Here is a 15,104-nt window from a genome sequence, read left to right on the forward strand (position 1 = left end):
TGAACTCGCTCAACTTTTGTTGATGTTTTCAAACTACATGTATTTCAGGAAATTAAGTATGGATCTGGCGGGCGTTGGAGTTTACAAGTCAAGTCTCTAATAAAAGGTGTCATCCGAGGTTGAAGGGTTTGGATTATGTATTTTATCTTAGATAAGATACATGGCTCGAAACCTAGTTTGGTTTTGTCTTTTGTGAAGTCCAGTATGGAACCTTAAGCTTTGGTAGTCATGTGTTCTAAACTTAAGGTCTTAGTTTAATGTTAAACAATGACAGTTGTATTATTTTGAAAACTATCTATGGATGAACATCTTGGTTTTATCATATAGTTGTTTGTTATGGTTGAATGCAATGATATTAAGCAAGTCACACCAAATCACGCTTCCGCAAAAGTCAGGGTGTGACAGTTTGGTATCAGAGCTCAAATTACAAGGCGATAGTGATCCCCGAGCTTGCTGATGGGGAGACGATATGGGGATATGTGGAGAGTAAAGTAGAAAAAGTAGAGATAGAAAGAAAAGGAGAAGAGGATGAAGAAGTTGAGCAACCATCTAATGAAGATCAGATGTACTGGGAAAATGAATTTATGGAAGAATTAGATGGGTTGCCGGTAGATGAAGAGGTAAAGGAGTTTGATCCGGAGGGAGACCTTGCTTACTTAGAAGCTTTACTTGAAGGAAGCCCAACGACGGACATCAAACAAGAAGAAGTGGTGGTGGAAGAGGAAGAGCACCACAGCTGGCCCGTGGTAGGGGTAACTGAAGATTCAAGGCCACGGGAGAGGGCAAGAAAGAAAGAACCTGGAAACCGGAGATGTGGTGGAAGAGGAAGAGCACCACAGCTGGCCCGTGGTAGGGGTAACTGAAGATTCAAGGCCACGGGAGAGGGCAAGAAAGAAAGAACCTGGAAACCAGAGATGGTTCCGGGTCCGAAGAGGGGCGAAACAGAAGATGGAGCAATTGAAGGACAACCACGACCGCTCTTATCGTTTCATGCCACGCATTCGGTTAATGCCAAGTAAGTTTAAATTCTGGTGGTCAGACCCGTTTGAAATTTTTAAAATCTTGTATAATTCCACCATTAAATTTTTAAATATTTTTGAGGATCGGGTGGAATTAAACGGGTTAGATAGGGTCCAAATCAAAGAGAAGCCTCCTGATTAAATTCAAGTGTGGGGAAGTTTTGTAGAGTTTTGTAATTTTATATATATTCGGTATATTTTCGGTAGTTTGTGGCGTTGAGTCGTTTATTTTGTACCATGAGTCTAAATTAGTTGTTTTTGAGTCGTTTTTTTTTAGAGTCGGTACTGCTTTGGTTTTTGCTTGTTTTTGTTTATGCAGGTTTGAATATGTACCACCCGTACTCAATCTCCATTCGGGTGATTTTGGAGCTGCTTATCAGATATCAGGCATTTACTAAGTGTACCAGTTAGAGTCAAAGCCGATCGCGACCGAAATGCTATACGATCGAGCTGGATTGGACGAGAGTTTTGGACCTTGCGCATTATTCAATCAGCTAAGTCCTTTCCGATTTGCCCTTTAGTTTTTTTATTTCTTATTTATTTTAGTCTTTTCAGTCGGTTTCCATCCTACATTGAGGGCAATGTAGAGTTTAAGTGTGGGGATGGGAAACTATCGTTTAGTATCGTTAATATAGTTAGTCGAGTCATAAAAAGTCGAAAAATACAAAAAAAATAAAAAAAATTCAAAAATCCAAAAAAATAAAAAAAAATAGAAAATGTCTTTTGAAATAAGAAGTTTGCAAACTAAAAAACGGAAAATGATAGAAAAGTCGGATTTTTGTTCGGGTTCAAATAATAATAATATGAGATAATATAATTGAGCTTGTGTCTAGTTTGGGATATGCGGGTAGGCTCGATTCGGTTCTAGGTTCCTTTGATCTTAAAATATACCTAATTGTCGGTCTACTAGTGGGTTCTCATCTAGGGAAAGTGGGGAAATTGAAACCGCCGATAATAGTATAAGGTATGCCGTTATAAGCTAAAGATCATTAGAGTTTTTTTGTCATATCTCGTTGAAAAAGGAAAAATGAAAAAAAAAATAAACGAGCTAGAAATTGAATGAAAGTAGCCATTCCTATGTAGTCTGTGGTTGGGGATAACGACTTTACAGCCGGATTACCGCTAGGGTGTATGAAATCGACCTTGCAAAGAAAAATAAAAAGTACCGAAGCCTAAGTAATCCGAGTTGGGGATAGAGACTCTACAGCCGGAATGCATCTGGGTTAGGGAAAGCAACGTCTATGCTCGAAAAAAAAAGAAAAAAAAATGAAAATGAAAAAGTGATGAAAAGAAAAAAAAATGAGAAAAAAATGGAAAGAATAGATTTGGTTTTAAACTCTCTTGATCTTGGTATAAGGCGGTTAGGAAATAACCCAGTGGTTGTTCCTTTTGTCCTATAAGCTTGAGGGGGGATTAGGTGGACCTGTGACTTTTAGTGTGAGACTCTAGGTGGATTGACCATAATTGAACTAAACTTGCATGATAAGGGCTTGGAACCGGGTTTGGGTTTAAGACGATCAAAATACTTGCAATCGCGGCTAACACAAGTTTCAAGTTTTAATAAGTAATTTAAGCTTTTGTCCCGAATAATTATTCCGTCTATGATTCCGTTTTGCATAATTCTTTTTCGAGGACGAAAAAAGGTTAAGTGTGGGGATATTTGATATAGGGTAAAATACACATATTTGTCCCGTGTAAAGTGTATAATTATTGTGTAGGTTTTATTTATTTTTATTTAGTTTTAGTGTTATATTACATTATTTTGTGTTTTGGCAGGTCCTGATGCAAATGGAGCGAAAATGAGTAATATGGAGATGACCAGACAGTTGAACAGAGTAGGATGCCAGTGATCGAATTAAAATTGCCGCTATTTTCCTTGATTGGACTGAGACTACTATCTCTATATAATAAGATCAACGGACTAGAATTGCAATTAAAGAAAAGCTGCTTAAAAATAGTTTATAAACTCAAGGGACTAAAAGTGGACAGTAAGTGAAACTTAATTAAATGTGGGAGTACATCTATGGTGCATCACGACAAAAGAAAAGAATACAGTAGGGACCAATTATATATAAGGATGTTTGTATGGTTGGAGAAAAAATTAAAAGGTTTTAAGAATTTGTAAGGATATAAGTTGTCAGCTGACTAGGCAGCTAAGGACGCCTAAGGACGCCTAAGGGCGACCTTAGCATTGGAGATAGTCTTAGAGGGAGGAGCCAGATTTTACTAAATAATAGTCAAACTTGGAAGCTAAGCAACATTATACGAATACATATATTGGATAAGATCAGCCGCACATAGGGACGTACAAAGGAGTAGTGTTGGACGGCTGAATATGGGCCAAGCCCATTACGAATAAAGAAAAAAAAAGGTTTTGTGGTGGATGCCAATATATACATCAGCATCATACGGCTGGGGGGAGGATCATCAGTTGGACGCAAAGATGATACAACATCAGGAGGTTCGATCAGCAGGAAAAAGAAGAAGGGTTCAAGATTCAAAGCCGCAATCAAGATTCAAGTCTGAGTTCACAACGAGTTAGTGTTTTGATTTTAATTTACTTTATGTTATTCGAACCAATGAACATGATTTGTTATTTATTTGAGACTTATTTCTTTTTAGTGACTATGGTTCTTGGCTAAAACTCTTTTAACTACCTAGGCATGACAATAGTTTAAATAAAGTTTTGATTTTTATTTGGTTTTTGGCGTAGTTTATGGATTTTCTTGTATTGTAAAAGCTATGGAATTTTAACTTGGTGTATATGCATGCTTGATATTTGTTTTATCGCTGTTTATTGCTTCGTATAATCCTTGGTGACGGTCTTTATCACATAATAGGGTTGTGCTAGGGTTCTTGATTTAGGTGAGTGTCTATATCACATAATAGATCATTAATCCTTTAGGGTGAAAATTGCATAAGTAACCTTAGAAGTAATAATCGGTAATTTAATAAAATCAAGTGTTCTGCTAATCTTGTCGCTGTGAGGCTCGAGGTTATTAATAGGTCTCGGTTTGGTTTATAGCTAGGTCTAAGAAATCGGTCTAGTCTTTAAACATTCTCTTGTCTATTAAACCAAGATTAAAATCCATAGTTGCCTTAGACTTTCACGCTGTGAGGTAGATTGTCTTATTTAGGCACTTTCAAGAAACTAGAGGACTGTGAGGAAATCTAGAAAACCGGTAATCATAACAGCCTAGGTAGTGCCACAAGAATCATCTTGAGAGGGATTGAGGGGCTTAGTTGGTATCTTAATAGGTTTAGCATTTAAAGATCCCGGTTCCATACCACAAAACTATCGAATAGAAATCCATTCAGAGTTAAACTTGCGTCTAGCCTAGGTAGTCTTCATCACCACTGGTCAAAACCTTCGTTCGAGTTCATGTCTAGTCTTTTAGCATTATTTTAATATTATATTTTTAGGATATTTAGAAACCCCCCCCCCCCATCAAATAAACAATTAGTTAAAGTCCGTGTCAGTCTAAGTCTAGATAGAGTCATTAGCGTAATTTAGTAGAGTCTCTTGGGTTCGATACTCGGACTTCCTTAGGCTGTATTGCATCGATCGGTACACTTGCCGGTCGTGTGGTTTAGGTTTTAGAGAGTCTTAGTTTTATAAATTTAAAACTTAGAGAGTCTAGTTTAGGGTTTAATTTAGTTAATTTAGTTAAACCACTTTTAGCACATCAAACATGTTTTCATTGCATACACGAAACGCCCAGATCCAGGAAAACAAACATTTTTACAAACAAAAGACACGAAACACATTTCAAGGTTTATGTTTGTGGTGCAGTCTGAGAGACTGGGTGTTTCAGTCTGAGAGACTAGGTGTTTCAGTCTGAGAGACTGGGTGTTTCAGTCTGAGAGACTAGGTGTTTTAGTCTGAGAGACTGTGTGGTTCAGTCTGAGAGACTGGGTGGTTCAGTTTGAGGAACTGGGAGGTTTAGTCTGAGAGACTAGGTGGTTTAGTCTGGAAGACTGGGTGGTTCAGTTTGAGAAACTGGGAGGTTTAGTCTGAGAGACTAGGTGGTTTAGTCTGGGAGACTGGGTGGTTCAGTTTGAGAAACAAGGTGGTTTAGTCTGGGAGACTAGGAAGGATACATGTTTGCATTGTCATTGATTGCATGTTTAATGTTAGTAGTTGATATATGTGCATATATTGTGATTGATATGTTACAGACACTATGTCATCATCCGAGAGTGGATTGCCCGATGCTGACGACCCTATGGCTATTGGCTCGGGGGCGAGTGAGCCAGAGATCTTTACTTTCGATGAAGAGAGTGACCCGGAGATGATGTCCGACGACGACTTGCAGCCGTTCGCGTTGCCCGACTTGGGAGATGGTTTACCGACTACTGATGGCATTCCAGACGAGGATCCTTTTGTTACTCCCACTCCTGTCGATGATCAACTTGTCATCGATCATACCGATGGTGAGCATGTCGTGGCACCAATCCTCACTCCCGTTCCTCTAGTGGCTATTCCTCTCGAGGATTTGCCTTTTAACGATTTGAATGATATTGACGTTGATTGGTTTGTTGATGGTCCTTTTGATGATGCCCATGGTGATGAAAAGCTAGACGAGGACGTTGTTGCTATTCCACTATTTGAGATCCCTATTATTGAGATTTCCTCTGACATTAGTTTACACTCTGTCTCAGATTCCTTTGAGTCTGTGACTTCATCCGCCTTACAGGCAGTTGGTTTGCGACGTTATGCTACTGATTCTGATGCGGAGACGGCCAGGTCAGCTGCACCGATTCCTCCACATGACATTGAGCCTGGACTTGAGCTTGATTTTATCCTTGTCGATCGACCCGTTGATGCACCCGCTGATCCTGAACCGATACTTGCACCTGAGCATTTGCCTGATCATGACCCTGTTCCTTTTGGCATACCTAACCTTACACCCCTCATACCTGGTCCAGTTCCTACGCCCTTTGATCCTCCTGTTGCTGAAACATTTGTTCCTCCACCTGCTCCTGCACCCACTGATGTTGCTCCTTCTCATTTCGTGGAATCTGATGTCCATCGTGTGGATTTACCTATCGATTTCTTGCAAGACATACCCGCGCCTCGTCCCGGGGAAGGCACTTCAGGCCAGTAGCCTAGTCATGACCTTCATGTTTCAGCAGCTTATCCACACATTCCCCTGTCTCCACCTTTTGCTCCTTTTACTTCTTCACCAACTAATGAGCCATTCCAAGGGTCCCCACCGTATTCCATGCCGACCTCAGACCCCTACCATCCCTCGCATTTTGTTGGCCATACACAGGATGAGTTACTTTACTCGCTTCAGTTTTGACTTGAGGTTATGAGTCGCAGAGTCTTGGAGCTTGAGTCAATACCACGTCCCTTACCGTGTCCTTGTCAATCTACTTCTGATCCCCTTCATTCACCACCGCCCCCTTTTGCACGTCCACCTGCTCCTCTTACTCCCTTCCCAGAGTTTGATGCTCGATTCCTCACTGTCGAGCAGCAGGTCCGTTATTTGCTTCGTCATGTGCACAAAACTCGAGGAGGAGGTCGCACATGTTCTCAGTTTGATTTTCCTTCCTCCTCCTCCTCCTCGCCATCAGTACAGTAGGTTTGTGGTTTTATGCAGATGCATTACCTAAGATGAGAGAACCACTGTTGAGCTGAGCTTGGGAAGCCTTTTGGAGATCACTTTCGATTATAAGACCTTTGTAGATTGGTAGGCTTGCTGGACAAGGGTAGTGTGACCCTGTGTTCCCTTTTGAAATGGTACACTTTGCAAAACATGTAACAATACCTTGTGGTCAATGATTAATGAAAGCCCAATAGTAATGTTCTCGTTAAACATGTTGTTGATATACAGGTTTGTGCTATGATTGTAATGTTACGTGTTTGTCTGTTATACTCTCATTAAATATATTCCCATTTAGTTGTTTATGCTATGGTTATGTTGTTGCTTGATTGGTTGATATGATAATTTATTATGTGTATGTATATATGACTTTTAAACAACTATATACACTCCCTGAACAAATGAGACCAGACCAATCCGAACTTCTTCTTAGAAGATGTCTCATCAAGAGATCATTCGGCTGACCAAGGCAGAATGGCAAGCGCATGTCTCACAGGCTATAGCTCGGCATGAGGTTCTTCGCTACAAACACAGCGAAAGTACCTCAGGGAATAACCCGCCTAACGGTAATGTTTAAGTCACCTAAGACACATTACAATACGTTTGGACAATTCCAAGTGTGCTCTGCTAATGCTTTCTGTGACGATAATTGCTTGGGTACAGGTTGTACCTACAAGCAGTTTTTGGACTGCAAGCCTCCGAATTTTGATGGCACTGGAGGTGCCATAGCTTTTGTGAAATGGGCCGAAAATATGGATTCTGTTTTGCGAATGAGCGGATGTACGCCAGAGCAACAAGTCCCATATGTATCAGGATCATTTCAAGATGAGGCTCTGTTATGGTGGAACCATCGGGTTCGAATAATGGGCGAGGCTGCTACGAACGCTTTAACATGGGATGAGCTGAAAGAAATGATGCGTAGAGAGTATTGTTCTCAGATGGAGATCCAGAAGCTGGAATTTGAATTCTGGAAACTAAAGATGGAAGGTCCAAAGGTGGTGGAGTACGTGCAGAGACTTCATGATTTGTCGCGAGTTGTTCCATATCTGGTGGAACCAGAGTTGAAAAGGATGGAGCCATTCATCTGGGGACTGGCGCCTCAGATCCTGCGCCTGATGACGGCATCAGCTCCGCCAACAACCATTAGTGCAAGTATATTGAGTTTGGCGCTCGCTAAGGAAGCACTTAGACTAGAAAAACTTTCCACCCCTGGCGAGAAGAAGGAAACTCAGGTGGAGTCACCCGGAAAGAACAAGAGGAGGCTCATTGATTTCCAAGAAGGTGATTGGGCGAACAACAACAACAAAGACAAAAAGGGAAAAGGATACTTGGGTACTCTCCCTAAGTGCAAAAACTGTCTACGACATCATATTGGGCGATGTAGGTATAGGAAATGCGAAACTTGTGGGAGAATTGGTCATCTTAAGGAGACGTGTCGGTATGGTGCTGGATATGGAAAAGAAGGCCAAGATGGTAGCGGAAATCGCAAGGGAAGCAACAACAACCATCAAGGCGGAAATGGCGACAATCAAGAACGTGGTCAAGGGTGTTTTAACTACGGTGACGTGGGGCACTTTATGAAAGATTGCCTAAGGGAGATTAACCAAGACCATGAAGGAGCAATCAACATTGGAGCTCGTGAAGCATGTCAGGGTCTGAACGAAGTCACTGGTACGTTCCCTACTAACCAACACCATGCATCTGTGCTATCTGATGCTAGTACCAACTATAACTTTGTACATCTAGGGCTTAAGAATATACTTGGGTTAGTAGCAAATAAGGTAGATATCCTATACTTTATAAAACCAACTAATGGGAGGCTAGTAGAAGCCTAAGGAGAGATTAGGGGCTGCGTTGTAGAGCTTGGGGAAATATGAGTTTCGATAGATCTTCTGCCAATAAGTTGGGAAGCTTCGACGTCGTAGTTGGGATGGACTGATTGCCAAGTGCTCGTGCAGAGATTGCGTGCCAGGAGGAGACTATCCGCACCCCGACAGCAAATGAGGAGACGATCGTGATTCGTGAAGATAAGCAGGATGTGCCCTTACAGATTACCAATTGTTTGAAGGCATGAAAGTTTTGCGTAAAAGGTGTATTGCCTTCTTGGCTCATATCGTGGACAAGGAAGCCGAAGAACCGAAGCTCGAAGATATCCCTGTGGAAGGGAATATCCTGAAGTCTTCCCCGAAGACTTGTCAAAAATATCCCCTCAATAACAAGTCGAATTTCACATTGCCATGGCTCCAGGCGCCGCGCCTGTAGCTAAGACACCTTATCGACTTACACTTTCAGAGAAGCACGGATTGTCAGCGCAGCTCCAGGAGTTGCTAGAGAAGGAAGTTAACAGATCAAGCTTCTCGTCTTGGGGAGCTACAGTGTTGTTCATCAAAGAAGAAGGACGATAGCTTTCGTGTGTGCATCAACTACTAGGAGCATAGGTCGAAACTTGTTAAAGGTTATCACTTAGGAACTACATCTATTAACTCGGGAAAACACCATTATTCCGTCAACCATGCTATTTTAACCGACCAGGTGAAGTACTCGAATCTCTTTTATTGAAATTCTCACTTTTGCATCTAGCAAGTATATTCTTCTTACATCTCCATTCCTCTTAATGGTAGTCGCATCATGACAATTCTCTTCATTAAAGTAAACACTCCTTTGTCTCGGCACTTGATCATTTCTTCATTTTAACAAATGCTCATTGTTTCATTTCTTGGAAATTCATATGTTACGCATGCACCATTTGTTATGCATGCGGTTTCGTTGCGAATGAGCGTCTCATCCAAGTTCAAATGTTATTTTGCTAAAAGCTAATTGTTGATTTATGATTCGAATGACCTACATTATTGAGATTGTTGGCTCCTTTGCTTTCAAGTCAAAACACTTTCTTGAAACTTCTTTCTTTCAAGTTATATACATGGTTTATCCTTGTAACCATGCCAAAATTCCCTTGTCGATACATGTATTTATTGTCAAATTTCACTAAAACCAAGTTCAATTGCTTGAACTTGTCCATTTCGCGTCTTCAATTCAAGACATCATATGATGTATTGAGGGCATCATATTCAAATTCATTTTTGCAAGTGCTTCTTTTGTTTCAAGTCGTAGTAGACTTGTTTGGCCTACGACTCCATTAAATCGTTTGTTGCTTTCGACACCTTGCGGTGATGTTTTCACTAGATTGACGCTTGCGCTAATCTCGTTTACACATCTAATACACGGATTTAATTGTTTACTTATTGATTTACTCTAAATCCGTTTTGTTTCATCAAGATTAAAATGGTCTTAACACAGTTGTGTGTCAAGACAATGGTACACAGATTCATTTATATTCCAGTGTACCTCCTAACAGTTCTTTCATCATCGATCGAATGCTTTGTAGTATTTATCGCTTTTTCATCTTCGATCGAAAACAGTAATTCTTTGGTGTTCCATATTAAATTCTGCGATACCATTTGAATCACGTTTTCAGGTTCGCTTCATTACACCTTCATTTGATTTCAAACACGGTGAACTTGTTCGGTCACCGCTATTATTGAATTATGTCAATTACGACACCTTGTGGTATCGTTACAAACTTGTAGCTTGTGCTAGTCATGGTCAACCGTTTCACACGCATCTACCCATATTTTTACTCAACTTGTCTTTTAAACATTCTTAGTGCAACTATGACTTAAGACTATGGTACACCAGCTTCGATTGTATTTCATTTCGGTGTATTCTTGCGATTCAATATTGTCAACACACCAATTTTTCAATTGTTTGAAAGTTAACAGATCATTTTCATGTTACTACTACATTTGAGCTTGCTGATTTTGAGTTCGTCTAGCGGATGTTATTGTTTCTAAAATTCATTTGCGTATTGTAAACAATCTAATTGAAATTCTATTGGTCAGAACTCCTCTTTTATTGGATCCCTGTGATTGTTAGTGACACCAGATGTTGCACCTATACAACTCGTATCCCTTGATGCCAAATTCTAAGAGACATACCTTTTAACCATTGGATTCTTAAATATAGAAAGATGTCCTTGGATTCACCTGATTCAATAGGTTTTGATTCAGTATTGTGGTTAGTTACTGTGGTGTTATTCATATCCATACATGCATGACGTAACCCTAAGGAGTTAAGGTAGTATAAATTTCGAGGACGAAATTTTCTTAACAGGGGGAGAATGTGACAACTGTTAAAAATCCAGGTATCCGTACAATTAATTAACCATGATTAGTGCTTAATGACTGTGCTAAATTTGCAATTAACTGCTTTCTGATTACTGCGATATACATACATGTGCATCATACATTGTTTAATGTCATACCAATATTGCATGAAAGCTGTATTGCCTTAAATGATGCATTAAGTACAGTTAGCATAGTTATATGATAAGACAGGAAAATGCTGACAGAACGCAGCACATAGACAGACAGTGCATTTAGACACAAAATGAGCCAGAAACTAAGTACTACACTAGTATAGTGTGTAGAAAAGTAAGGATCATAAAACTCCCTTGATAGTGATAAGTATAAGTGCCGGAAAGTGACTAAAACTCGCCCAAAGTGCTGAATTCAGCAGAATTCAGCAAAAATCAGCAAATTAACACACTAATATTATGCAGAAAAATGGTAAAATGGTCCTGAATGCTTTCCTAAGTGTCGGGAATCAAAAGTGTCATAAAAGGTAACATAAAATACACTAAACTGCGTAGTTTAGCACTTTAACGAACCAGTAAACAACCGAACAACCGGACACTACCCGAAACATCCAATTTACATTAGAAGCACTGTTTTAACATTACCAAGCTAGTTATGGTCCCCGAACATCATAACACCTCCTAAAATATCTAGTAACTAACTTAACTAACTAGATACTTACATTTCAACCTTAATGTAACTAACATAGTTCAAGCCTAATCTAGACCCCCCCCCCCACCTATTCACGGCCCAACAAGGGTCCCACAAGATGGATTTATTTCAACATTAAATTAGATATGCATTCACTTTACTAAACATAATATACAAAGGTTAGAAGGAGAAGTTGGTTTATAAAAGAACTTGTAGGATCATAAGTTCATTTCTCACACACACTAACACACACATAACCTCTCCTCTTCCCTCTCTTGTTCTCGGCCGACCTCAACCCCACCCACAACCATCATCATTCAACCTTCTTCATACAATCTACATGTATACAAAGGTGCTAGAGATCCTACAAAGAAGCTAGGAGCTTGTGGAAGATCAAGGACCTCCCTAGTTTGCTTTTATCCACTTGTTTTCTACACTTGAATCATCCCTAGCCTTGAGCTAGTGGTAAGAACCTTGTACACTCCATTTTACTTCCATTTTTAGTGGTTAAAGAAGAATCATAATCAAAATCTTGAAGAACACTAAAGATCATAAGAATGAAACTTGAACATAAGCATGTTTAGTGAAGTAATCTTGATGAATATGAATTGTTATGCTTGTTGATCATTGATTGTTTGTAGAAATGATGTTGATCATCATAAGATCTTGCTAGATCATGATTAAAAACATAATCTAGCAAGATGAAAAAGTAGAAATATGGTAGGATGATGGAACATCCACATATGAATCATGAACTTGAATGACTAAGTGGTTTTCTTGAAAAATAATGATCAAAGTAAGTAGTAACACTTGTAGATCTAAGGATTTATGAATGGTATTTCAAAGAAACCAAGTTAAAAATATAAGTTTTAGTAAATCTTGGTTCTTACAAAAACAAACTCTATTTTTAGTGGTTAAACAAGTGTAGAGACACTTGTGAAACAAGAAAATTTCATAAAGAAATATTTTTAGAAAATGTGACAAGAAGTTGTAAACATCTGACTTCTTTAAAAATGAAGTTTTTAAAGTACTAATCACATTTTAAAGGATAACTAGGCTTACTAATAACACTAGTAAGTTACTATAATTTTTTACAAATATTCAAGTTCATGAAGTAGTAGTTATTACTTGTTTATGGCAAAAATTGGTAAGCAAAGGTCGTTTATTGTTGATTGTGGAATGATTGTGATGATTTTTTTTACAAAAGAAAATGATATGCTTGAAAGCATGGAAACCTCCATTTTTAGGGGAAACTATGACAAAATTTTCTAAAAATTTAAACACTTAGAAAAATATTTCTAAATAAACATTTACAAGTGTATTTTAAATCATGAATTTTTACATAAACTTTGCCATAATTTTTTGTAACAAAAATATAAATATTGGAGGTTGGTTTTTATAAATAAAAGTGACTAAATATGTATTTAGGAAATATATATTTAGAAGTCACATGTGTGTGGTTATTTATATACTTTGTGTATTAGTTATATTATTTTAGGACTTTAAATAATATAACACATCAAAATACCAAGAATTACAATCCAAAATATTACCAAGATTCCAACAAATAAATATACGCATTTACACCAAATATTGGTAAAACCGAACTATGGAATAAGACTTACAAAATATTCCGGAAAATTTATTCACAAGTATATTTTGGTAAATAATATTTTGGACACCAAGGAAGTAAAAAACATGATTTTTACAATTACTACAAAAATATATCATATTTTTGACAAGGAAGATATATTATTTTTGGCAAGCGTGAAATATATATTTTCCTTAAAAATTTTAGAAGATATATTATTTTTAAGAAATATATGTCTTCTTACACAAACATGAAATACAATATTTTTGGTTGAAATATATATATTTTCTCAAATAAATATGAAACATATCATTTTTGGAAGAAAAATGAGTTTAAATATATTTTCTGAGTTAAGACTTGAAAATATATAAATTTTTGAACTTATGAGAAATTACAAATATTTTTGCCAAAAAAATTATAAATAATTTTTCTAAGCAACATCCCTTAAAATATATATTTTGGAAATATATATTGAATCCTTATGAAAGAAAATATTCCGGAATAATTAATATGAAATTAAGTATAAAGGATACTTAAGGAATACCGTAAAAATACGTATTCTCGTACGTATAAATTCACACCGAAATACGACCCTAATACATGGAAAAATATACAAGTATAAGATACCCCATCCTTGGGAAGGAAATACAAGTATATATACTTGGGAAGTATTAAGTTAATATATATTGTTTTAACAATTGTTCCAAAATTTAATAAATATAATTTAAGTTAAAATACTAATTATTTTAACAAATAATTCTATACTGGGAATAATGATGAAGACACTTGGAAACGTAACTCAAAGGCACTAAATACTAAGTTAAGGCACGACCCACCCGTCTAATGAACCGTAGCACGCATGTAGGTAGTCGTGCGACCTAGAGGAAGCTTGAGTTACATTGGATAAGAAGAACGCAAAGCTGTGAGTTCATGTCCCCTTTTTCTTTTAACTGTTTTGAGTTTTATAAATTCGGGGGTGACGTACATGTTACTAAATGTTTATTGACAATTACAAATGGTATGGTTAGCTAAGGAAAATACTGTTAGATCATGTGATTGGGTAGGCGCACTCTTAGGACCATTAATCCTCGCGTTAGGACCGATGGACATGAGTGATAGATCTATTTGGGTGTAACAAGCCCACACCCATGTGGACCAGGGTGGCCCATGAGGTGACTATGTCTTACAACCGGAGGCCCGGTGCAAATCTGCTAGGTTTTACTCTTCCTACGCCGTTTCACGTATATTAATGTATTAGCTACACATTAATTGATCTGTCCCCTTGTTGCTTTCATACCGGGTTTTTCAAGTACATACAAACATACTTACAAATGTTTCAAAGGTTTATTCACAAACACACACATGAACTTGCTCAACTTTTGTTAATGTTTTCAAACTACATGTATTTCAGGAAATTAAGTATGGATCTGGCGGGCGTTGGAGTTTACAACTCAAGTCTCTAATAAAAGGTGTCATCCGAGGTCTAAGGGTTTGGGTTATGTCTTTTGTGAAGTCCAGTATGGAACCTTAAGCTTTGGTAGTTATGTGTTCTAAACTGAAGGTCTTAGTTTGATGTTAAACAATGACGGTTGTATTATTTTGAAAACTATCTATGGATGAACATCTTGGTTTTATCATATAGTTGTTTGTTATGGTTGAATGCAATGATATTAAGCAGGTCACACCAAATCACGCTTCCGCAAAAGTCAGGGTGTGACATCGGGTTCATGTCTTATCGTGTTCGTGTTCGTGTCTTAACAGATCGGGTTGACCCGTTATGCCAGCCCTACCAATTAGGTAACTGTGGTCATATTACTATTGGCTAACTCTTTATCCAATAGCAATGCTGGACTAGTAGTGTATACAAAACCCCACATAGCGGCAGTAATTTCAGAATACAAAAACTTAATCACTGTAAATACAACGTGGAAAATATTTAGGGTTTTGAAAAATCATTTGATAAAAGAGAATGACTCACTTTGCAGATTTAGGGTTTTCAGTAATCGCCTCCCGGTCTAAGTCCTGGGTTCCTAATTAAACA

General features: G+C 38.0%; 1 long non-coding RNA gene across 1 annotated transcript; it reads left to right on the forward strand.

The window, feature by feature from the left end:
- Positions 1-3,342: 3,342 nt before the first annotated feature.
- On the forward strand, positions 3,343-14,700 carry LOC110939689. Its single transcript, XR_002592379.2, has 2 exons — positions 3,343-3,556; positions 14,475-14,700. It is a non-coding gene; the product is annotated as an uncharacterized LOC110939689 (long non-coding RNA).
- Positions 14,701-15,104: the final 404 nt, after the last annotated feature.

Source organism: Helianthus annuus, chromosome 1, assembly GCF_002127325.2.
Source record: "Helianthus annuus cultivar XRQ/B chromosome 1, HanXRQr2.0-SUNRISE, whole genome shotgun sequence".
Lineage (NCBI taxonomy): Eukaryota > Viridiplantae > Streptophyta > Magnoliopsida > Asterales > Asteraceae > Helianthus > Helianthus annuus.